The sequence below is a fragment of the Watersipora subatra genome, chromosome 8 (genome assembly GCF_963576615.1).
Source record: "Watersipora subatra chromosome 8, tzWatSuba1.1, whole genome shotgun sequence".
NCBI classification, from domain to species: domain Eukaryota; kingdom Metazoa; phylum Bryozoa; class Gymnolaemata; order Cheilostomatida; family Watersiporidae; genus Watersipora; species Watersipora subatra.
In genome coordinates this window covers 57,349,287-57,373,170 of record NC_088715.1, presented here as the reverse complement: position 1 = coordinate 57,373,170, position 23,884 = coordinate 57,349,287, and the positions used below count along the sequence as shown (strand labels likewise).

The 23,884-nt window shown below is 54.7% G+C and overlaps 2 non-coding genes and 12 pseudogenes across 2 annotated transcripts; all 14 read right to left on the bottom strand.

Moving 5' to 3' along the window:
* Nucleotides 1-548: 548 nt before the first annotated feature.
* LOC137402932 (U2 spliceosomal RNA) lies at nucleotides 549-725 on the bottom strand (annotated as a pseudogene).
* Nucleotides 726-2,330: 1,605 nt separating this feature from the next.
* Nucleotides 2,331-2,507, bottom strand: LOC137402931 (U2 spliceosomal RNA; annotated as a pseudogene).
* A 1,607-nt stretch (nucleotides 2,508-4,114) lies between these two features.
* On the bottom strand, nucleotides 4,115-4,291 carry LOC137402930 (U2 spliceosomal RNA; annotated as a pseudogene).
* A 1,607-nt stretch (nucleotides 4,292-5,898) lies between these two features.
* LOC137402929 (U2 spliceosomal RNA) lies at nucleotides 5,899-6,075 on the bottom strand (annotated as a pseudogene).
* Nucleotides 6,076-7,696: 1,621 nt separating this feature from the next.
* On the bottom strand, nucleotides 7,697-7,873 carry LOC137402928 (U2 spliceosomal RNA; annotated as a pseudogene).
* Nucleotides 7,874-9,480: 1,607 nt separating this feature from the next.
* On the bottom strand, nucleotides 9,481-9,657 carry LOC137402927 (U2 spliceosomal RNA; annotated as a pseudogene).
* Nucleotides 9,658-11,262: 1,605 nt separating this feature from the next.
* Nucleotides 11,263-11,439, bottom strand: LOC137402926 (U2 spliceosomal RNA; annotated as a pseudogene).
* A 1,607-nt stretch (nucleotides 11,440-13,046) lies between these two features.
* On the bottom strand, nucleotides 13,047-13,223 carry LOC137402925 (U2 spliceosomal RNA; annotated as a pseudogene).
* Nucleotides 13,224-14,830: 1,607 nt separating this feature from the next.
* On the bottom strand, nucleotides 14,831-15,007 carry LOC137402986 (U2 spliceosomal RNA; annotated as a pseudogene).
* A 1,598-nt stretch (nucleotides 15,008-16,605) lies between these two features.
* On the bottom strand, nucleotides 16,606-16,782 carry LOC137402924 (U2 spliceosomal RNA; annotated as a pseudogene).
* A 1,597-nt stretch (nucleotides 16,783-18,379) lies between these two features.
* Nucleotides 18,380-18,571, bottom strand: LOC137402934 (U2 spliceosomal RNA). Its single transcript, XR_010979535.1, has one exon. It is a non-coding gene; the product is annotated as a U2 spliceosomal RNA (small nuclear RNA).
* A 1,277-nt stretch (nucleotides 18,572-19,848) lies between these two features.
* Nucleotides 19,849-20,025, bottom strand: LOC137402922 (U2 spliceosomal RNA; annotated as a pseudogene).
* A 1,596-nt stretch (nucleotides 20,026-21,621) lies between these two features.
* LOC137402923 (U2 spliceosomal RNA) lies at nucleotides 21,622-21,813 on the bottom strand. The gene has a single exon (XR_010979534.1). It is a non-coding gene; the product is annotated as a U2 spliceosomal RNA (small nuclear RNA).
* A 1,299-nt stretch (nucleotides 21,814-23,112) lies between these two features.
* LOC137402921 (U2 spliceosomal RNA) lies at nucleotides 23,113-23,289 on the bottom strand (annotated as a pseudogene).
* Nucleotides 23,290-23,884: the final 595 nt, after the last annotated feature.

Genomic DNA, 23,884 nt, shown 5'->3' with positions numbered 1-23,884 from the left:
CGGTTCGTCTCGGGCGATTTCCGCCCCGAACGAAACCTTTGCGGTCTCTCGTCTGTCCGCTCGCCACTCGCTCACCCCAACACCCAACACCCAACGTCTATAGAAATAAACGTAGGCGAAGGGCTGGCGATGCGCGAGCGCGTGACCGGGGAAAGAGGGCGAGGGCGGAGGCGGCGACGAAAGTTTCGGAGCGACGGCTGAGCGCTTAGTCGAAAGCGAACGCGCGCGAAACGGGCGCTCGATCGCGGCGAACGCTAGTCGGCGCGGCTAACGGGCGTCGAAGAAGCGCCCGCGTAGTCGCCGGCGCCTCGCTTTCACGCTTTTCGCCTAGTTAAAATCGGAGCTGTCCCCCTCGCGCTCCGCGTCGTTTTTTTCGCGAATTCGGGAAGAATTTACGCGCTAAGCGCGTTAATTTAAAGCGCCGCCTCGCGGCAAAAGATTTTTTTCCGGTAGGCGCGTGGGTAGGTAGGTAGGTAGGTAGGTAGGTAGGCGAGTAGGTAGGCGAGTAGGTAGGTTCAGTTTATCTTTCGTTTCGTGCCTCCCGACGAGGGGAGTGGGCCGTGCTCGGAGGTACTGCGATACCGAGACAACCCGTGACGGAGCCGAAGCAAGCTTCCGCGCTCCATCTCGTTCCAAAAATCAGATTAATATCGTAGCGGCGCGATGCGCCGCGAATCAGATATTAAACTGATTAGAACAGATACTCCTGTTTTATGACATGGAGTGGGGCTGACCTCGACGATATTGGCTTTTCGCCAAAGTCAGCCCCCCAAGGGTTGTCAACCCCTGGAATTTATTGCAGGGCGGTAATTTACCTTGCCAGGTCATCACGAATGTCCGAGGTACAACGACCACCGAAACTTCCAAGGACTCGTGGAGCATTTGAATGCTCTGGCCTGACCGGCACCCCGGGTGGGAATCCCTAGTGCGGGCCCGGATGTGACCGCTCGCCTGCCACGCGGGTGTTTCGGGGGGCTGTGCAATGAAACACCTGCAAGACCGCCGTGCAGCACGAATGCTACACTTTGATCTTAGCCAATAGGCCGAGAAGCGATAAATTGCCCGGACGGCCGTCCGTCGCTCAGTCGCGGCCGATTCGCCGCCGAGCGAGTGTCCCCGTTTAGGGCGAACGAGCCGCTCGAAGAAACCGAGAGGCCTCGCCGGGGCCGAAGACTAGTCGCGTTTTTTCCGGTCCGCCCGTCTCGCCGAAGCGGTCCGGCCTACCTCGACTAGTTCGGAGTCGGTCTCTCGCTCGTCCCGTTCAGTAACTGGCGCGAAAGCGCCAACTTTTAAACTCCCTTCGGCGTATTTAGAAAACTTTTAGATTCGCCTTTACTCTCTTTACGGTATAGATGTAATTAAAGGATTTCGGCATTCGCGCGCGCCGAGAGTGGCCTATTCGCTTCTCCTAGCTAGTTACGTAATAACGCTTCTAATCTCGACGCGGGTAGTACCGAAGCTATTCTCACCGGCCTTTCTCTTTCGAAGTCGTCTCCCTCTCTTCGTTAAGCCTATACGCGAGTGCTAGCCTTTTCGTTTCTCCTAGCTAGTTACGTAATAACGCTTCTAATCTCGTCGCGGGTAGAGTAGCGAGGAGTCTACTCGTCTTGGTCATTCTTTCGAAGTCGTCCCCCCCTCCCCCTCCCCGCCCTTCGTTAAGGCTATTTCTGATATATATATATATACATATATATATATATATATATATATATACAAATGTAGATAAAAGTTTTCATTATTCGTAGTTTTCGACTACTAAAGAAGCGCGTAGATAGAACGGGTCGGTTCGTCTCGGGCGATTTCCGCCCCGAACGAAACCTTTGCGGTCTCTCGTCTGTCCGCTCGCCACTCGCTCACCCCAACACCCAACACCCAACGTCTATAGAAATAAACGTAGGCGAAGGGCTGGCGATGCGCGAGCGCGTGACCGGGGAAAGAGGGCGAGGGCGGAGGCGGCGACGAAAGTTTCGGAGCGACGGCTGAGCGCTTAGTCGAAAGCGAACGCGCGCGAAACGGGCGCTCGATCGCGGCGAACGCTAGTCGGCGCGGCTAACGGGCGTCGAAGAAGCGCCCGCGTAGTCGCCGGCGCCTCGCTTTCACGCTTTTCGCCTAGTTAAAATCGGAGCTGTCCCCCTCGCGCTCCGCGTCGTTTTTTTCGCGAATTCGGGAAGAATTTACGCGCTAAGCGCGTTAATTTAAAGCGCCGCCTCGCGGCAAAAGATTTTTTTCCGGTAGGCGCGTGGGTAGGTAGGTAGGTAGGTAGGTAGGTAGGCGAGTAGGTAGGCGAGTAGGTAGGTTCAGTTTATCTTTCGTTTCGTGCCTCCCGACGAGGGGAGTGGGCCGTGCTCGGAGGTACTGCGATACCGAGACAACCCGTGACGGAGCCGAAGCAAGCTTCCGCGCTCCATCTCGTTCCAAAAATCAGATTAATATCGTAGCGGCGCGATGCGCCGCGAATCAGATATTAAACTGATTAGAACAGATACTCCTGTTTTATGACATGGAGTGGGGCTGACCTCGACGATATTGGCTTTTCGCCAAAGTCAGCCCCCCAAGGGTTGTCAACCCCTGGAATTTATTGCAGGGCGGTAATTTACCTTGCCAGGTCATCACGAATGTCCGAGGTACAACGACCACCGAAACTTCCAAGGACTCGTGGAGCATTTGAATGCTCTGGCCTGACCGGCACCCCGGGTGGGAATCCCTAGTGCGGGCCCGGATGTGACCGCTCGCCTGCCACGCGGGTGTTTCGGGGGGCTGTGCAATGAAACACCTGCAAGACCGCCGTGCAGCACGAATGCTACACTTTGATCTTAGCCAATAGGCCGAGAAGCGATAAATTGCCCGGACGGCCGTCCGTCGCTCAGTCGCGGCCGATTCGCCGCCGAGCGAGTGTCCCCGTTTAGGGCGAACGAGCCGCTCGAAGAAACCGAGAGGCCTCGCCGGGGCCGAAGACTAGTCGCGTTTTTTCCGGTCCGCCCGTCTCGCCGAAGCGGTCCGGCCTACCTCGACTAGTTCGGAGTCGGTCTCTCGCTCGTCCCGTTCAGTAACTGGCGCGAAAGCGCCAACCTTTAAACTCCCTTCGGCGTATTTAGAAAACTTTTAGATTCGCCTTTACTCTCTTTACGGTATAGATGTAATTAAAGGATTTCGGCATTCGCGCGCGCCGAGAGTGGCCTATTCGCTTCTCCTAGCTAGTTACGTAATAACGCTTCTAATCTCGACGCGGGTAGTACCGAAGCTATTCTCACCGGCCTTTCTCTTTCGAAGTCGTCTCCCTCTCTTCGTTAAGCCTATACGCGAGTGCTAGCCTTTTCGTTTCTCCTAGCTAGTTACGTAATAACGCTTCTAATCTCGTCGCGGGTAGAGTAGCGAGGAGTCTACTCGTCTTGGTCATTCTTTCGAAGTCGTCCCCCCCTCCCCCTCCCCGCCCTTCGTTAAGGCTATTTCTGATATATATATATATACATATATATATATATATATATATATATATACAAATGTAGATAAAAGTTTTCATTATTCGTAGTTTTCGACTACTAAAGAAGCGCGTAGATAGAACGGGTCGGTTCGTCTCGGGCGATTTCCGCCCCGAACGAAACCTTTGCGGTCTCTCGTCTGTCCGCTCGCCACTCGCTCACCCCAACACCCAACACCCAACGTCTATAGAAATAAACGTAGGCGAAGGGCTGGCGATGCGCGAGCGCGTGACCGGGGAAAGAGGGCGAGGGCGGAGGCGGCGACGAAAGTTTCGGAGCGACGGCTGAGCGCTTAGTCGAAAGCGAACGCGCGCGAAACGGGCGCTCGATCGCGGCGAACGCTAGTCGGCGCGGCTAACGGGCGTCGAAGAAGCGCCCGCGTAGTCGCCGGCGCCTCGCTTTCACGCTTTTCGCCTAGTTAAAATCGGAGCTGTCCCCCTCGCGCTCCGCGTCGTTTTTTTCGCGAATTCGGGAAGAATTTACGCGCTAAGCGCGTTAATTTAAAGCGCCGCCTCGCGGCAAAAGATTTTTTTCCGGTAGGCGCGTGGGTAGGTAGGTAGGTAGGTAGGTAGGTAGGCGAGTAGGTAGGCGAGTAGGTAGGTTCAGTTTATCTTTCGTTTCGTGCCTCCCGACGAGGGGAGTGGGCCGTGCTCGGAGGTACTGCGATACCGAGACAACCCGTGACGGAGCCGAAGCAAGCTTCCGCGCTCCATCTCGTTCCAAAAATCAGATTAATATCGTAGCGGCGCGATGCGCCGCGAATCAGATATTAAACTGATTAGAACAGATACTCCTGTTTTATGACATGGAGTGGGGCTGACCTCGACGATATTGGCTTTTCGCCAAAGTCAGCCCCCCAAGGGTTGTCAACCCCTGGAATTTATTGCAGGGCGGTAATTTACCTTGCCAGGTCATCACGAATGTCCGAGGTACAACGACCACCGAAACTTCCAAGGACTCGTGGAGCATTTGAATGCTCTGGCCTGACCGGCACCCCGGGTGGGAATCCCTAGTGCGGGCCCGGATGTGACCGCTCGCCTGCCACGCGGGTGTTTCGGGGGGCTGTGCAATGAAACACCTGCAAGACCGCCGTGCAGCACGAATGCTACACTTTGATCTTAGCCAATAGGCCGAGAAGCGATAAATTGCCCGGACGGCCGTCCGTCGCTCAGTCGCGGCCGATTCGCCGCCGAGCGAGTGTCCCCGTTTAGGGCGAACGAGCCGCTCGAAGAAACCGAGAGGCCTCGCCGGGGCCGAAGACTAGTCGCGTTTTTTCCGGTCCGCCCGTCTCGCCGAAGCGGTCCGGCCTACCTCGACTAGTTCGGAGTCGGTCTCTCGCTCGTCCCGTTCAGTAACTGGCGCGAAAGCGCCAACTTTTAAACTCCCTTCGGCGTATTTAGAAAACTTTTAGATTCGCCTTTACTCTCTTTACGGTATAGATGTAATTAAAGGATTTCGGCATTCGCGCGCGCCGAGAGTGGCCTATTCGCTTCTCCTAGCTAGTTACGTAATAACGCTTCTAATCTCGACGCGGGTAGTACCGAAGCTATTCTCACCGGCCTTTCTCTTTCGAAGTCGTCTCCCTCTCTTCGTTAAGCCTATACGCGAGTGCTAGCCTTTTCGTTTCTCCTAGCTAGTTACGTAATAACGCTTCTAATCTCGTCGCGGGTAGAGTAGCGAGGAGTCTACTCGTCTTGGTCATTCTTTCGAAGTCGTCCCCCCCTCCCCCTCCCCGCCCTTCGTTAAGGCTATTTCTGATATATATATATATACATATATATATATATATATATATATATATACAAATGTAGATAAAAGTTTTCATTATTCGTAGTTTTCGACTACTAAAGAAGCGCGTAGATAGAACGGGTCGGTTCGTCTCGGGCGATTTCCGCCCCGAACGAAACCTTTGCGGTCTCTCGTCTGTCCGCTCGCCACTCGCTCACCCCAACACCCAACACCCAACGTCTATAGAAATAAACGTAGGCGAAGGGCTGGCGATGCGCGAGCGCGTGACCGGGGAAAGAGGGCGAGGGCGGAGGCGGCGACGAAAGTTTCGGAGCGACGGCTGAGCGCTTAGTCGAAAGCGAACGCGCGCGAAACGGGCGCTCGATCGCGGCGAACGCTAGTCGGCGCGGCTAACGGGCGTCGAAGAAGCGCCCGCGTAGTCGCCGGCGCCTCGCTTTCACGCTTTTCGCCTAGTTAAAATCGGAGCTGTCCCCCTCGCGCTCCGCGTCGTTTTTTTCGCGAATTCGGGAAGAATTTACGCGCTAAGCGCGTTAATTTAAAGCGCCGCCTCGCGGCAAAAGATTTTTTTCCGGTAGGCGCGTGGGTAGGTAGGTAGGTAGGTAGGTAGGTAGGCGAGTAGGTAGGCGAGTAGGTAGGTTCAGTTTATCTTTCGTTTCGTGCCTCCCGACGAGGGGAGTGGGCCGTGCTCGGAGGTACTGCGATACCGAGACAACCCGTGACGGAGCCGAAGCAAGCTTCCGCGCTCCATCTCGTTCCAAAAATCAGATTAATATCGTAGCGGCGCGATGCGCCGCGAATCAGATATTAAACTGATTAGAACAGATACTCCTGTTTTATGACATGGAGTGGGGCTGACCTCGACGATATTGGCTTTTCGCCAAAGTCAGCCCCCCAAGGGTTGTCAACCCCTGGAATTTATTGCAGGGCGGTAATTTACCTTGCCAGGTCATCACGAATGTCCGAGGTACAACGACCACCGAAACTTCCAAGGACTCGTGGAGCATTTGAATGCTCTGGCCTGACCGGCACCCCGGGTGGGAATCCCTAGTGCGGGCCCGGATGTGACCGCTCGCCTGCCACGCGGGTGTTTCGGGGGGCTGTGCAATGAAACACCTGCAAGACCGCCGTGCAGCACGAATGCTACACTTTGATCTTAGCCAATAGGCCGAGAAGCGATAAATTGCCCGGACGGCCGTCCGTCGCTCAGTCGCGGCCGATTCGCCGCCGAGCGAGTGTCCCCGTTTAGGGCGAACGAGCCGCTCGAAGAAACCGAGAGGCCTCGCCGGGGCCGAAGACTAGTCGCGTTTTTTCCGGTCCGCCCGTCTCGCCGAAGCGGTCCGGCCTACCTCGACTAGTTCGGAGTCGGTCTCTCGCTCGTCCCGTTCAGTAACTGGCGCGAAAGCGCCAACTTTTAAACTCCCTTCGGCGTATTTAGAAAACTTTTAGATTCGCCTTTACTCTCTTTACGGTATAGATGTAATTAAAGGATTTCGGCATTCGCGCGCGCCGAGAGTGGCCTATTCGCTTCTCCTAGCTAGTTACGTAATAACGCTTCTAATCTCGACGCGGGTAGTACCGAAGCTATTCTCACCGGCCTTTCTCTTTCGAAGTCGTCTCCCTCTCTTCGTTAAGCCTATACGCGAGTGCTAGCCTTTTCGTTTCTCCTAGCTAGTTACGTAATAACGCTTCTAATCTCGTCGCGGGTAGAGTAGCGAGGAGTCTACTCGTCTTGGTCATTCTTTCGAAGTCGTCCCCCCCTCCCCCTCCCCGCCCTTCGTTAAGGCTATTTCTGATATATATATATATACATATATATATATATATATATATATATATATATATATATATATACAAATGTAGATAAAAGTTTTCATTATTCGTAGTTTTCGACTACTAAAGAAGCGCGTAGATAGAACGGGTCGGTTCGTCTCGGGCGATTTCCGCCCCGAACGAAACCTTTGCGGTCTCTCGTCTGTCCGCTCGCCACTCGCTCACCCCAACACCCAACACCCAACGTCTATAGAAATAAACGTAGGCGAAGGGCTGGCGATGCGCGAGCGCGTGACCGGGGAAAGAGGGCGAGGGCGGAGGCGGCGACGAAAGTTTCGGAGCGACGGCTGAGCGCTTAGTCGAAAGCGAACGCGCGCGAAACGGGCGCTCGATCGCGGCGAACGCTAGTCGGCGCGGCTAACGGGCGTCGAAGAAGCGCCCGCGTAGTCGCCGGCGCCTCGCTTTCACGCTTTTCGCCTAGTTAAAATCGGAGCTGTCCCCCTCGCGCTCCGCGTCGTTTTTTTCGCGAATTCGGGAAGAATTTACGCGCTAAGCGCGTTAATTTAAAGCGCCGCCTCGCGGCAAAAGATTTTTTTCCGGTAGGCGCGTGGGTAGGTAGGTAGGTAGGTAGGTAGGTAGGCGAGTAGGTAGGCGAGTAGGTAGGTTCAGTTTATCTTTCGTTTCGTGCCTCCCGACGAGGGGAGTGGGCCGTGCTCGGAGGTACTGCGATACCGAGACAACCCGTGACGGAGCCGAAGCAAGCTTCCGCGCTCCATCTCGTTCCAAAAATCAGATTAATATCGTAGCGGCGCGATGCGCCGCGAATCAGATATTAAACTGATTAGAACAGATACTCCTGTTTTATGACATGGAGTGGGGCTGACCTCGACGATATTGGCTTTTCGCCAAAGTCAGCCCCCCAAGGGTTGTCAACCCCTGGAATTTATTGCAGGGCGGTAATTTACCTTGCCAGGTCATCACGAATGTCCGAGGTACAACGACCACCGAAACTTCCAAGGACTCGTGGAGCATTTGAATGCTCTGGCCTGACCGGCACCCCGGGTGGGAATCCCTAGTGCGGGCCCGGATGTGACCGCTCGCCTGCCACGCGGGTGTTTCGGGGGGCTGTGCAATGAAACACCTGCAAGACCGCCGTGCAGCACGAATGCTACACTTTGATCTTAGCCAATAGGCCGAGAAGCGATAAATTGCCCGGACGGCCGTCCGTCGCTCAGTCGCGGCCGACTCGCCGCCGAGCGAGTGTCCCCGTTTAGGGCGAACGAGCCGCTCGAAGAAACCGAGAGGCCTCGCCGGGGCCGAAGACTAGTCGCGTTTTTTCCGGTCCGCCCGTCTCGCCGAAGCGGTCCGGCCTACCTCGACTAGTTCGGAGTCGGTCTCTCGCTCGTCCCGTTCAGTAACTGGCGCGAAAGCGCCAACTTTTAAACTCCCTTCGGCGTATTTAGAAAACTTTTAGATTCGCCTTTACTCTCTTTACGGTATAGATGTAATTAAAGGATTTCGGCATTCGCGCGCGCCGAGAGTGGCCTATTCGCTTCTCCTAGCTAGTTACGTAATAACGCTTCTAATCTCGACGCGGGTAGTACCGAAGCTATTCTCACCGGCCTTTCTCTTTCGAAGTCGTCTCCCTCTCTTCGTTAAGCCTATACGCGAGTGCTAGCCTTTTCGTTTCTCCTAGCTAGTTACGTAATAACGCTTCTAATCTCGTCGCGGGTAGAGTAGCGAGGAGTCTACTCGTCTTGGTCATTCTTTCGAAGTCGTCCCCCCCTCCCCCTCCCCGCCCTTCGTTAAGGCTATTTCTGATATATATATATATACATATATATATATATATATATATATATATACAAATGTAGATAAAAGTTTTCATTATTCGTAGTTTTCGACTACTAAAGAAGCGCGTAGATAGAACGGGTCGGTTCGTCTCGGGCGATTTCCGCCCCGAACGAAACCTTTGCGGTCTCTCGTCTGTCCGCTCGCCACTCGCTCACCCCAACACCCAACACCCAACGTCTATAGAAATAAACGTAGGCGAAGGGCTGGCGATGCGCGAGCGCGTGACCGGGGAAAGAGGGCGAGGGCGGAGGCGGCGACGAAAGTTTCGGAGCGACGGCTGAGCGCTTAGTCGAAAGCGAACGCGCGCGAAACGGGCGCTCGATCGCGGCGAACGCTAGTCGGCGCGGCTAACGGGCGTCGAAGAAGCGCCCGCGTAGTCGCCGGCGCCTCGCTTTCACGCTTTTCGCCTAGTTAAAATCGGAGCTGTCCCCCTCGCGCTCCGCGTCGTTTTTTTCGCGAATTCGGGAAGAATTTACGCGCTAAGCGCGTTAATTTAAAGCGCCGCCTCGCGGCAAAAGATTTTTTTCCGGTAGGCGCGTGGGTAGGTAGGTAGGTAGGTAGGTAGGTAGGCGAGTAGGTAGGCGAGTAGGTAGGTTCAGTTTATCTTTCGTTTCGTGCCTCCCGACGAGGGGAGTGGGCCGTGCTCGGAGGTACTGCGATACCGAGACAACCCGTGACGGAGCCGAAGCAAGCTTCCGCGCTCCATCTCGTTCCAAAAATCAGATTAATATCGTAGCGGCGCGATGCGCCGCGAATCAGATATTAAACTGATTAGAACAGATACTCCTGTTTTATGACATGGAGTGGGGCTGACCTCGACGATATTGGCTTTTCGCCAAAGTCAGCCCCCCAAGGGTTGTCAACCCCTGGAATTTATTGCAGGGCGGTAATTTACCTTGCCAGGTCATCACGAATGTCCGAGGTACAACGACCACCGAAACTTCCAAGGACTCGTGGAGCATTTGAATGCTCTGGCCTGACCGGCACCCCGGGTGGGAATCCCTAGTGCGGGCCCGGATGTGACCGCTCGCCTGCCACGCGGGTGTTTCGGGGGGCTGTGCAATGAAACACCTGCAAGACCGCCGTGCAGCACGAATGCTACACTTTGATCTTAGCCAATAGGCCGAGAAGCGATAAATTGCCCGGACGGCCGTCCGTCGCTCAGTCGCGGCCGATTCGCCGCCGAGCGAGTGTCCCCGTTTAGGGCGAACGAGCCGCTCGAAGAAACCGAGAGGCCTCGCCGGGGCCGAAGACTAGTCGCGTTTTTTCCGGTCCGCCCGTCTCGCCGAAGCGGTCCGGCCTACCTCGACTAGTTCGGAGTCGGTCTCTCGCTCGTCCCGTTCAGTAACTGGCGCGAAAGCGCCAACTTTTAAACTCCCTTCGGCGTATTTAGAAAACTTTTAGATTCGCCTTTACTCTCTTTACGGTATAGATGTAATTAAAGGATTTCGGCATTCGCGCGCGCCGAGAGTGGCCTATTCGCTTCTCCTAGCTAGTTACGTAATAACGCTTCTAATCTCGACGCGGGTAGTACCGAAGCTATTCTCACCGGCCTTTCTCTTTCGAAGTCGTCTCCCTCTCTTCGTTAAGCCTATACGCGAGTGCTAGCCTTTTCGTTTCTCCTAGCTAGTTACGTAATAACGCTTCTAATCTCGTCGCGGGTAGAGTAGCGAGGAGTCTACTCGTCTTGGTCATTCTTTCGAAGTCGTCCCCCCCTCCCCCTCCCCGCCCTTCGTTAAGGCTATTTCTGATATATATATATATACATATATATATATATATATATATATATACAAATGTAGATAAAAGTTTTCATTATTCGTAGTTTTCGACTACTAAAGAAGCGCGTAGATAGAACGGGTCGGTTCGTCTCGGGCGATTTCCGCCCCGAACGAAACCTTTGCGGTCTCTCGTCTGTCCGCTCGCCACTCGCTCACCCCAACACCCAACACCCAACGTCTATAGAAATAAACGTAGGCGAAGGGCTGGCGATGCGCGAGCGCGTGACCGGGGAAAGAGGGCGAGGGCGGAGGCGGCGACGAAAGTTTCGGAGCGACGGCTGAGCGCTTAGTCGAAAGCGAACGCGCGCGAAACGGGCGCTCGATCGCGGCGAACGCTAGTCGGCGCGGCTAACGGGCGTCGAAGAAGCGCCCGCGTAGTCGCCGGCGCCTCGCTTTCACGCTTTTCGCCTAGTTAAAATCGGAGCTGTCCCCCTCGCGCTCCGCGTCGTTTTTTTCGCGAATTCGGGAAGAATTTACGCGCTAAGCGCGTTAATTTAAAGCGCCGCCTCGCGGCAAAAGATTTTTTTCCGGTAGGCGCGTGGGTAGGTAGGTAGGTAGGTAGGTAGGTAGGCGAGTAGGTAGGCGAGTAGGTAGGTTCAGTTTATCTTTCGTTTCGTGCCTCCCGACGAGGGGAGTGGGCCGTGCTCGGAGGTACTGCGATACCGAGACAACCCGTGACGGAGCCGAAGCAAGCTTCCGCGCTCCATCTCGTTCCAAAAATCAGATTAATATCGTAGCGGCGCGATGCGCCGCGAATCAGATATTAAACTGATTAGAACAGATACTCCTGTTTTATGACATGGAGTGGGGCTGACCTCGACGATATTGGCTTTTCGCCAAAGTCAGCCCCCCAAGGGTTGTCAACCCCTGGAATTTATTGCAGGGCGGTAATTTACCTTGCCAGGTCATCACGAATGTCCGAGGTACAACGACCACCGAAACTTCCAAGGACTCGTGGAGCATTTGAATGCTCTGGCCTGACCGGCACCCCGGGTGGGAATCCCTAGTGCGGGCCCGGATGTGACCGCTCGCCTGCCACGCGGGTGTTTCGGGGGGCTGTGCAATGAAACACCTGCAAGACCGCCGTGCAGCACGAATGCTACACTTTGATCTTAGCCAATAGGCCGAGAAGCGATAAATTGCCCGGACGGCCGTCCGTCGCTCAGTCGCGGCCGATTCGCCGCCGAGCGAGTGTCCCCGTTTAGGGCGAACGAGCCGCTCGAAGAAACCGAGAGGCCTCGCCGGGGCCGAAGACTAGTCGCGTTTTTTCCGGTCCGCCCGTCTCGCCGAAGCGGTCCGGCCTACCTCGACTAGTTCGGAGTCGGTCTCTCGCTCGTCCCGTTCAGTAACTGGCGCGAAAGCGCCAACTTTTAAACTCCCTTCGGCGTATTTAGAAAACTTTTAGATTCGCCTTTACTCTCTTTACGGTATAGATGTAATTAAAGGATTTCGGCATTCGCGCGCGCCGAGAGTGGCCTATTCGCTTCTCCTAGCTAGTTACGTAATAACGCTTCTAATCTCGACGCGGGTAGTACCGAAGCTATTCTCACCGGCCTTTCTCTTTCGAAGTCGTCTCCCTCTCTTCGTTAAGCCTATACGCGAGTGCTAGCCTTTTCGTTTCTCCTAGCTAGTTACGTAATAACGCTTCTAATCTCGTCGCGGGTAGAGTAGCGAGGAGTCTACTCGTCTTGGTCATTCTTTCGAAGTCGTCCCCCCCTCCCCCTCCCCGCCCTTCGTTAAGGCTATTTCTGATATATATATATATACATATATATATATATATATATATATATATACAAATGTAGATAAAAGTTTTCATTATTCGTAGTTTTCGACTACTAAAGAAGCGCGTAGATAGAACGGGTCGGTTCGTCTCGGGCGATTTCCGCCCCGAACGAAACCTTTGCGGTCTCTCGTCTGTCCGCTCGCCACTCGCTCACCCCAACACCCAACACCCAACGTCTATAGAAATAAACGTAGGCGAAGGGCTGGCGATGCGCGAGCGCGTGACCGGGGAAAGAGGGCGAGGGCGGAGGCGGCGACGAAAGTTTCGGAGCGACGGCTGAGCGCTTAGTCGAAAGCGAACGCGCGCGAAACGGGCGCTCGATCGCGGCGAACGCTAGTCGGCGCGGCTAACGGGCGTCGAAGAAGCGCCCGCGTAGTCGCCGGCGCCTCGCTTTCACGCTTTTCGCCTAGTTAAAATCGGAGCTGTCCCCCTCGCGCTCCGCGTCGTTTTTTTCGCGAATTCGGGAAGAATTTACGCGCTAAGCGCGTTAATTTAAAGCGCCGCCTCGCGGCAAAAGATTTTTTTCCGGTAGGCGCGTGGGTAGGTAGGTAGGTAGGTAGGTAGGTAGGCGAGTAGGTAGGCGAGTAGGTAGGTTCAGTTTATCTTTCGTTTCGTGCCTCCCGACGAGGGGAGTGGGCCGTGCTCGGAGGTACTGCGATACCGAGACAACCCGTGACGGAGCCGAAGCAAGCTTCCGCGCTCCATCTCGTTCCAAAAATCAGATTAATATCGTAGCGGCGCGATGCGCCGCGAATCAGATATTAAACTGATTAGAACAGATACTCCTGTTTTATGACATGGAGTGGGGCTGACCTCGACGATATTGGCTTTTCGCCAAAGTCAGCCCCCCAAGGGTTGTCAACCCCTGGAATTTATTGCAGGGCGGTAATTTACCTTGCCAGGTCATCACGAATGTCCGAGGTACAACGACCACCGAAACTTCCAAGGACTCGTGGAGCATTTGAATGCTCTGGCCTGACCGGCACCCCGGGTGGGAATCCCTAGTGCGGGCCCGGATGTGACCGCTCGCCTGCCACGCGGGTGTTTCGGGGGGCTGTGCAATGAAACACCTGCAAGACCGCCGTGCAGCACGAATGCTACACTTTGATCTTAGCCAATAGGCCGAGAAGCGATAAATTGCCCGGACGGCCGTCCGTCGCTCAGTCGCGGCCGATTCGCCGCCGAGCGAGTGTCCCCGTTTAGGGCGAACGAGCCGCTCGAAGAAACCGAGAGGCCTCGCCGGGGCCGAAGACTAGTCGCGTTTTTTCCGGTCCGCCCGTCTCGCCGAAGCGGTCCGGCCTACCTCGACTAGTTCGGAGTCGGTCTCTCGCTCGTCCCGTTCAGTAACTGGCGCGAAAGCGCCAACTTTTAAACTCCCTTCGGCGTATTTAGAAAACTTTTAGATTCGCCTTTACTCTCTTTACGGTATAGATGTAATTAAAGGATTTCGGCATTCGCGCGCGCCGAGAGTGGCCTATTCGCTTCTCCTAGCTAGTTACGTAATAACGCTTCTAATCTCGACGCGGGTAGTACCGAAGCTATTCTCACCGGCCTTTCTCTTTCGAAGTCGTCTCCCTCTCTTCGTTAAGCCTATACGCGAGTGCTAGCCTTTTCGTTTCTCCTAGCTAGTTACGTAATAACGCTTCTAATCTCGTCGCGGGTAGAGTAGCGAGGAGTCTACTCGTCTTGGTCATTCTTTCGAAGTCGTCCCCCCCTCCCCCTCCCCGCCCTTCGTTAAGGCTATTTCTGATATATATATATATACATATATATATATATATATATATATATATACAAATGTAGATAAAAGTTTTCATTATTCGTAGTTTTCGACTACTAAAGAAGCGCGTAGATAGAACGGGTCGGTTCGTCTCGGGCGATTTCCGCCCCGAACGAAACCTTTGCGGTCTCTCGTCTGTCCGCTCGCCACTCGCTCACCCCAACACCCAACACCCAACGTCTATAGAAATAAACGTAGGCGAAGGGCTGGCGATGCGCGAGCGCGTGACCGGGGAAAGAGGGCGAGGGCGGAGGCGGCGACGAAAGTTTCGGAGCGACGGCTGAGCGCTTAGTCGAAAGCGAACGCGCGCGAAACGGGCGCTCGATCGCGGCGAACGCTAGTCGGCGCGGCTAACGGGCGTCGAAGAAGCGCCCGCGTAGTCGCCGGCGCCTCGCTTTCACGCTTTTCGCCTAGTTAAAATCGGAGCTGTCCCCCTCGCGCTCCGCGTCGTTTTTTTCGCGAATTCGGGAAGAATTTACGCGCTAAGCGCGTTAATTTAAAGCGCCGCCTCGCGGCAAAAGATTTTTTTCCGGTAGGCGCGTGGGTAGGTAGGTAGGTAGGTAGGTAGGTAGGCGAGTAGGTAGGCGAGTAGGTAGGTTCAGTTTATCTTTCGTTTCGTGCCTCCCGACGAGGGGAGTGGGCCGTGCTCGGAGGTACTGCGATACCGGGACAACCCGTGACGGAGCCGAAGCAAGCTTCCGCGCTCCATCTCGTTCCAAAAATCAGATTAATATCGTAGCGGCGCGATGCGCCGCGAATCAGATATTAAACTGATTAGAACAGATACTCCTGTTTTATGACATGGAGTGGGGCTGACCTCGACGATATTGGCTTTTCGCCAAGGTCAGCCCCCAAGGGTTGTCAACCCCTGGAATTTATTGCAGGGCGGTAATTTACCTTGCCAGGTCATCACGAATGTCCGAGGTACAACGACCACCGAAACTTCCAAGGACTCGTGGAGCATTTGAATGCTCTGGCCTGACCGGCACCCCGGGTGGGAATCCCTAGTGCGGGCCCGGATGTGACCGCTCGCCTGCCACGCGGGTGTTTCGGGGGGCTGTGCAATGAAACACCTGCAAGACCGCCGTGCAGCACGAATGCTACACTTTGATCTTAGCCAATAGGCCGAGAAGCGATAAATTGCCCGGACGGCCGTCCGTCGCTCAGTCGCGGCCGATTCGCCGCCGAGCGAGTGTCCCCGTTTAGGGCGAACGAGCCGCTCGAAGAAACCGAGAGGCCTCGCCGGGGCCGAAGACTAGTCGCGTTTTTTCCGGTCCGCCCGTCTCGCCGAAGCGGTCCGGCCTACCTCGACTAGTTCGGAGTCGGTCTCTCGCTCGTCCCGTTCAGTAACTGGCGCGAAAGCGCCAACTTTTAAACTCCCTTCGGCGTATTTAGAAAACTTTTAGATTCGCCTTTACTCTCTTTACGGTATAGATGTAATTAAAGGATTTCGGCATTCGCGCGCGCCGAGAGTGGCCTATTCGCTTCTCCTAGCTAGTTACGTAATAACGCTTCTAATCTCGACGCGGGTAGTACCGAAGCTATTCTCACCGGCCTTTCTCTTTCGAAGTCGTCTCCCTCTCTTCGTTAAGCCTATACGCGAGTGCTAGCCTTTTCGTTTCTCCTAGCTAGTTACGTAATAACGCTTCTAATCTCGTCGCGGGTAGAGTAGCGAGGAGTCTACTCGTCTTGGTCATTCTTTCGAAGTCGTCCCCCCCTCCCCCTCCCCGCCCTTCGTTAAGGCTATTTCTGATATATATATATATACATATATATATATATATATATACAAATGTAGATAAAAGTTTTCATTATTCGTAGTTTTCGACTACTAAAGAAGCGCGTAGATAGAACGGGTCGGTTCGTCTCGGGCGATTTCCGCCCCGAACGAAACCTTTGCGGTCTCTCGTCTGTCCGCTCGCCACTCGCTCACCCCAACACCCAACACCCAACGTCTATAGAAATAAACGTAGGCGAAGGGCTGGCGATGCGCGAGCGCGTGACCGGGGAAAGAGGGCGAGGGCGGAGGCGGCGACGAAAGTTTCGGAGCGACGGCTGAGCGCTTAGTCGAAAGCGAACGCGCGCGAAACGGGCGCTCGATCGCGGCGAACGCTAGTCGGCGCGGCTAACGGGCGTCGAAGAAGCGCCCGCGTAGTCGCCGGCGCCTCGCTTTCACGCTTTTCGCCTAGTTAAAATCGGAGCTGTCCCCCTCGCGCTCCGCGTCGTTTTTTTCGCGAATTCGGGAAGAATTTACGCGCTAAGCGCGTTAATTTAAAGCGCCGCCTCGCGGCAAAAGATTTTTTTCCGGTAGGCGCGTGGGTAGGTAGGTAGGTAGGTAGGTAGGTAGGCGAGTAGGTAGGCGAGTAGGTAGGTTCAGTTTATCTTTCGTTTCGTGCCTCCCGACGAGGGGAGTGGGCCGTGCTCGGAGGTACTGCGATACCGAGACAACCCGTGACGGAGCCGAAGCAAGCTTCCGCGCTCCATCTCGTTCCAAAAATCAGATTAATATCGTAGCGGCGCGATGCGCCGCGAATCAGATATTAAACTGATTAGAACAGATACTCCTGTTTTATGACATGGAGTGGGGCTGACCTCGACGATATTGGCTTTTCGCCAAAGTCAGCCCCCCAAGGGTTGTCAACCCCTGGAATTTATTGCAGGGCGGTAATTTACCTTGCCAGGTCATCACGAATGTCCGAGGTACAACGACCACCGAAACTTCCAAGGACTCGTGGAGCATTTGAATGCTCTGGCCTGACCGGCACCCCGGGTGGGAATCCCTAGTGCGGGCCCGGATGTGACCGCTCGCCTGCCACGCGGGTGTTTCGGGGGGCTGTGCAATGAAACACCTGCAAGACCGCCGTGCAGCACGAATGCTACACTTTGATCTTAGCCAATAGGCCGAGAAGCGATAAATTGCCCGGACGGCCGTCCGTCGCTCAGTCGCGGCCGATTCGCCGCCGAGCGAGTGTCCCCGTTTAGGGCGAACGAGCCGCTCGAAGAAACCGAGAGGCCTCGCCGGGGCCGAAGACTAGTCGCGTTTTTTCCGGTCCGCCCGTCTCGCCGAAGCGGTCCGGCCTACCTCGACTAGTTCGGAGTCGGTCTCTCGCTCGTCCCGTTCAGTAACTGGCGCGAAAGCGCCAACTTTTAAACTCCCTTCGGCGTATTTAGAAAACTTTTAGATTCGCCTTTACTCTCTTTACGGTATAGATGTAATTAAAGGATTTCGGCATTCGCGCGCGCCGAGAGTGGCCTATTCGCTTCTCCTAGCTAGTTACGTAATAACGCTTCTAATCTCGACGCGGGTAGTACCGAAGCTATTCTCACCGGCCTTTCTCTTTCGAAGTCGTCTCCCTCTCTTCGTTAAGCCTATACGCGAGTGCTAGCCTTTTCGTTTCTCCTAGCTAGTTACGTAATAACGCTTCTAATCTCGTCGCGGGTAGAGTAGCGAGGAGTCTACTCGTCTTGGTCATTCTTTCGAAGTCGTCCCCCCCTCCCCCTCCCCGCCCTTCGTTAAGGCTATTTCTGATATATATATATATACATATATATATATATATATATATATATACAAATGTAGATAAAAGTTTTCATTATTCGTAGTTTTCGACTACTAAAGAAGCGCGTAGATAGAACGGGTCGGTTCGTCTCGGGCGATTTCCGCCCCGAACGAAACCTTTGCGGTCTCTCGTCTGTCCGCTCGCCACTCGCTCACCCCAACACCCAACACCCAACGTCTATAGAAATAAACGTAGGCGAAGGGCTGGCGATGCGCGAGCGCGTGACCGGGGAAAGAGGGCGAGGGCGGAGGCGGCGACGAAAGTTTCGGAGCGACGGCTGAGCGCTTAGTCGAAAGCGAACGCGCGCGAAACGGGCGCTCGATCGCGGCGAACGCTAGTCGGCGCGGCTAACGGGCGTCGAAGAAGCGCCCGCGTAGTCGCCGGCGCCTCGCTTTCACGCTTTTCGCCTAGTTAAAATCGGAGCTGTCCCCCTCGCGCTCCGCGTCGTTTTTTTCGCGAATTCGGGAAGAATTTACGCGCTAAGCGCGTTAATTTAAAGCGCCGCCTCGCGGCAAAAGATTTTTTTCCGGTAGGCGCGTGGGTAGGTAGGTAGGTAGGTAGGCGAGTAGGTAGGCGAGTAGGTAGGTTCAGTTTATCTTTCGTTTCGTGCCTCCCGACGAGGGGAGTGGGCCGTGCTCGGAGGTACTGCGATACCGAGACAACCCGTGACGGAGCCGAAGCAAGCTTCCGCGCTCCATCTCGTTCCAAAAATCAGATTAATATCGTAGCGGCGCGATGCGCCGCGAATCAGATATTAAACTGATTAGAACAGATACTACACTTTGATCTTAGCCAATAGGCCGAGAAGCGATAAATTGCCCGGACGGCCGTCCGTCGCTCAGTCGCGGCCGATTCGCCGCCGAGCGAGTGTCCCCGTTTAGGGCGAACGAGCCGCTCGAAGAAACCGAGAGGCCTCGCCGGGGCCGAAGACTAGTCGCGTTTTTTCCGGTCCGCCCGTCTCGCCGAAGCGGTCCGGCCTACCTCGACTAGTTCGGAGTCGGTCTCTCGCTCGTCCCGTTCAGTAACTGGCGCGAAAGCGCCAACTTTTAAACTCCCTTCGGCGTATTTAGAAAACTTTTAGATTCGCCTTTACTCTCTTTACGGTATAGATGTAATTAAAGGATTTCGGCATTCGCGCGCGCCGAGAGTGGCCTATTCGCTTCTCCTAGCTAGTTACGTAATAACGCTTCTAATCTCGACGCGGGTAGTACCGAAGCTATTCTCACCGGCCTTTCTCTTTCGAAGTCGTCTCCCTCTCTTCGTTAAGCCTATACGCGAGTGCTAGCCTTTTCGTTTCTCCTAGCTAGTTACGTAATAACGCTTCTAATCTCGTCGCGGGTAGAGTAGCGAGGAGTCTACTCGTCTTGGTCATTCTTTCGAAGTCGTCCCCCCCTCCCCCTCCCCGCCCTTCGTTAAGGCTATTTCTGATATATATATATATACATATATATATATATATATATATATATATACAAATGTAGATAAAAGTTTTCATTATTCGTAGTTTTCGACTACTAAAGAAGCGCGTAGATAGAACGGGTCGGTTCGTCTCGGGCGATTTCCGCCCCGAACGAAACCTTTGCGGTCTCTCGTCTGTCCGCTCGCCACTCGCTCACCCCAACACCCAACACCCAACGTCTATAGAAATAAACGTAGGCGAAGGGCTGGCGATGCGCGAGCGCGTGACCGGGGAAAGAGGGCGAGGGCGGAGGCGGCGACGAAAGTTTCGGAGCGACGGCTGAGCGCTTAGTCGAAAGCGAACGCGCGCGAAACGGGCGCTCGATCGCGGCGAACGCTAGTCGGCGCGGCTAACGGGCGTCGAAGAAGCGCCCGCGTAGTCGCCGGCGCCTCGCTTTCACGCTTTTCGCCTAGTTAAAATCGGAGCTGTCCCCCTCGCGCTCCGCGTCGTTTTTTTCGCGAATTCGGGACGAATTTACGCGCTAAGCGCGTTAATTTAAAGCGCCGCCTCGCGGCAAAAGATTTTTTTCCGGTAGGCGCGTGGGTAGGTAGGTAGGTAGGTAGGTAGGTAGGCGAGTAGGTAGGCGAGTAGGTAGGTTCAGTTTATCTTTCGTTTCGTGCCTCCCGACGAGGGGAGTGGGCCGTGCTCGGAGGTACTGCGATACCGAGACAACCCGTGACGGAGCCGAAGCAAGCTTCCGCGCTCCATCTCGTTCCAAAAATCAGATTAATATCGTAGCGGCGCGATGCGCCGCGAATCAGATATTAAACTGATTAGAACAGATACTCCTGTTTTATGACATGGAGTGGGGCTGACCTCGACGATATTGGCTTTTCGCCAAGGTCAGCCCCCAAGGGTTGTCAACCCCTGGAATTTATTGCAGGGCGGTAATTTACCTTGCCAGGTCATCACGAATGTCCGAGGTACAACGACCACCGAAACTTCCAAGGACTCGTGGAGCATTTGAATGCTCTGGCCTGACCGGCACCCCGGGTGGGAATCCCTAGTGCGGGCCCGGATGTGACCGCTCGCCTGCCACGCGGGTGTTTCGGGGGGCTGTGCAATGAAACACCTGCAAGACCGCCGTGCAGCACGAATGCTACACTTTGATCTTAGCCAATAGGCCGAGAAGCGATAAATTGCCCGGACGGCCGTCCGTCGCTCAGTCGCGGCCGATTCGCCGCCGAGCGAGTGTCCCCGTTTAGGGCGAACGAGCCGCTCGAAGAAACCGAGAGGCCTCGCCGGGGCCGAAGACTAGTCGCGTTTTTTCCGGTCCGCCCGTCTCGCCGAAGCGGTCCGGCCTACCTCGACTAGTTCGGAGTCGGTCTCTCGCTCGTCCCGTTCAGTAACTGGCGCGAAAGCGCCAACTTTTAAACTCCCTTCGGCGTATTTAGAAAACTTTTAGATTCGCCTTTACTCTCTTTACGGTATAGATGTAATTAAAGGATTTCGGCATTCGCGCGCGCCGAGAGTGGCCTATTCGCTTCTCCTAGCTAGTTACGTAATAACGCTTCTAATCTCGACGCGGGTAGTACCGAAGCTATTCTCACCGGCCTTTCTCTTTCGAAGTCGTCTCCCTCTCTTCGTTAAGCCTATACGCGAGTGCTAGCCTTTTCGTTTCTCCTAGCTAGTTACGTAATAACGCTTCTAATCTCGTCGCGGGTAGAGTAGCGAGGAGTCTACTCGTCTTGGTCATTCTTTCGAAGTCGTCCCCCCCTCCCCCTCCCCGCCCTTCGTTAAGGCTATTTCTGATATATATATATATACATATATATATATATATATATATATATACAAATGTAGATAAAAGTTTTCATTATTCGTAGTTTTCGACTACTAAAGAAGCGCGTAGATAGAACGGGTCGGTTCGTCTCGGGCGATTTCCGCCCCGAACGAAACCTTTGCGGTCTCTCGTCTGTCCGCTCGCCACTCGCTCACCCCAACACCCAACACCCAACGTCTATAGAAATAAACGTAGGCGAAGGGCTGGCGATGCGCGAGCGCGTGACCGGGGAAAGAGGGCGAGGGCGGAGGCGGCGACGAAAGTTTCGGAGCGACGGCTGAGCGCTTAGTCGAAAGCGAACGCGCGCGAAACGGGCGCTCGATCGCGGCGAACGCTAGTCGGCGCGGCTAACGGGCGTCGAAGAAGCGCCCGCGTAGTCGCCGGCGCCTCGCTTTCACGCTTTTCGCCTAGTTAAAATCGGAGCTGTCCCCCTCGCGCTCCGCGTCGTTTTTTTCGCGAATTCGGGAAGAATTTACGCGCTAAGCGCGTTAATTTAAAGCGCCGCCTCGCGGCAAAAGATTTTTTTCCGGTAGGCGCGTGGGTAGGTAGGTAGGTAGGTAGGCGAGTAGGTAGGCGAGTAGGTAGGTTCAGTTTATCTTTCGTTTCGTGCCTCCCGACGAGGGGAGTGGGCCGTGCTCGGAGGTACTGCGATACCGAGACAACCCGTGACGGAGCCGAAGCAAGCTTCCGCGCTCCATCTCGTTCCAAAAATCAGATTAATATCGTAGCGGCGCGATGCGCCGCGAATCAGATATTAAACTGATTAGAACAGATACTACACTTTGATCTTAGCCAATAGGCCGAGAAGCGATAAATTGCCCGGACGGCCGTCCGTCGCTCAGTCGCGGCCGATTCGCCGCCGAGCGAGTGTCCCCGTTTAGGGCGAACGAGCCGCTCGAAGAAACCGAGAGGCCTCGCCGGGGCCGAAGACTAGTCGCGTTTTTTCCGGTCCGCCCGTCTCGCCGAAGCGGTCCGGCCTACCTCGACTAGTTCGGAGTCGGTCTCTCGCTCGTCCCGTTCAGTAACTGGCGCGAAAGCGCCAACTTTTAAACTCCCTTCGGCGTATTTAGAAAACTTTTAGATTCGCCTTTACTCTCTTTACGGTATAGATGTAATTAAAGGATTTCGGCATTCGCGCGCGCCGAGAGTGGCCTATTCGCTTCTCCTAGCTAGTTACGTAATAACGCTTCTAATCTCGACGCGGGTAGTACCGAAGCTATTCTCACCGGCCTTTCTCTTTCGAAGTCGTCTCCCTCTCTTCGTTAAGCCTATACGCGAGTGCTAGCCTTTTCGTTTCTCCTAGCTAGTTACGTAATAACGCTTCTAATCTCGTCGCGGGTAGAGTAGCGAGGAGTCTACTCGTCTTGGTCATTCTTTCGAAGTCGTCCCCCCCTCCCCCTCCCCGCCCTTCGTTAAGGCTATTTCTGATATATATATATATATACATATATATATATATATATATATATATATATATATATATATATATACAAATGTAGATAAAAGTTTTCATTATTCGTAGTTTTCGACTACTAAAGAAGCGCGTAGATAGAACGGGTCGGTTCGTCTCGGGCGATTTCCGCCCCGAACGAAACCTTTGCGGTCTCTCGTCTGTCCGCTCGCCACTCGCTCACCCCAACACCCAACACCCAACGTCTATAGAAATAAACGTAGGCGAAGGGCTGGCGATGCGCGAGCGCGTGACCGGGGAAAGAGGGCGAGGGCGGAGGCGGCGACGAAAGTTTCGGAGCGACGGCTGAGCGCTTAGTCGAAAGCGAACGCGCGCGAAACGGGCGCTCGATCGCGGCGAACGCTAGTCGGCGCGGCTAACGGGCGTCGAAGAAGCGCCCGCGTAGTCGCCGGCGCCTCGCTTTCACGCTTTTCGCCTAGTTAAAATCGGAGCTGTCCCCCTCGCGCTCCGCGTCGTTTTTTTCGCGAATTCGGGAAGAATTTACGCGCTAAGCGCGTTAATTTAAAGCGCCGCCTCGCGGCAAAAGATTTTTTTCCGGTAGGCGCGTGGGTAGGTAGGTAGGTAGGTAGGTAGGTAGGTAGGCGAGTAGGTAGGCGAGTAGGTAGGTTCAGTTTATCTTTCGTTTCGTGCCTCCCGACGAGGGGAGTGGGCCGTGCTCGGAGGTACTGCGATACCGAGACAACCCGTGACGGAGCCGAAGCAAGCTTCCGCGCTCCATCTCGTTCCAAAAATCAGATTAATATCGTAGCGGCGCGATGCGCCGCGAATCAGATATTAAACTGATTAGAACAGATACTCCTGTTTTATGACATGGAGTGGGGCTGACCTCGACGATATTGGCTTTTCGCCAAGGTCAGCCCCCAAGGGTTGTCAACCCCTGGAATTTATTGCAGGGCGGTAATTTACCTTGCCAGGTCATCACGAATGTCCGAGGTACAACGACCACCGAAACTTCCAAGGACTCGTGGAGCATTTGAATGCTCTGGCCTGACCGGCACCCCGGGTGGGAATCCCTAGTGCGGGCCCGGATGTGACCGCTCGCCTGCCACGCGGGTGTTTCGGGGGGCTGTGCAATGAAACACCTGCAAGACCGCCGTGCAGCACGAATGCTACACTTTGATCTTAGCCAATAGGCCGAGAAGCGATAAATTGCCCGGACGGCCGTCCGTCGCTCAGTCGCGGCCGATTCGCCGCCGAGCGAGTGTCCCCGTTTAGGGCGAACGAGCCGCTCGAAGAAACCGAGAGGCCTCGCCGGGGCCGAAGACTAGTCGCGTTTTTTCCGGTCCGCCCGTCTCGCCGAAGCGGTCCGGCCTACCTCGACTAGTTCGGAGTCGGTCTCTCGCTCGTCCCGTTCAGTAACTGGCGCGAAAGCGCCAACTTTTAAACTCCCTTCGGCGTATTTAGAAAACTTT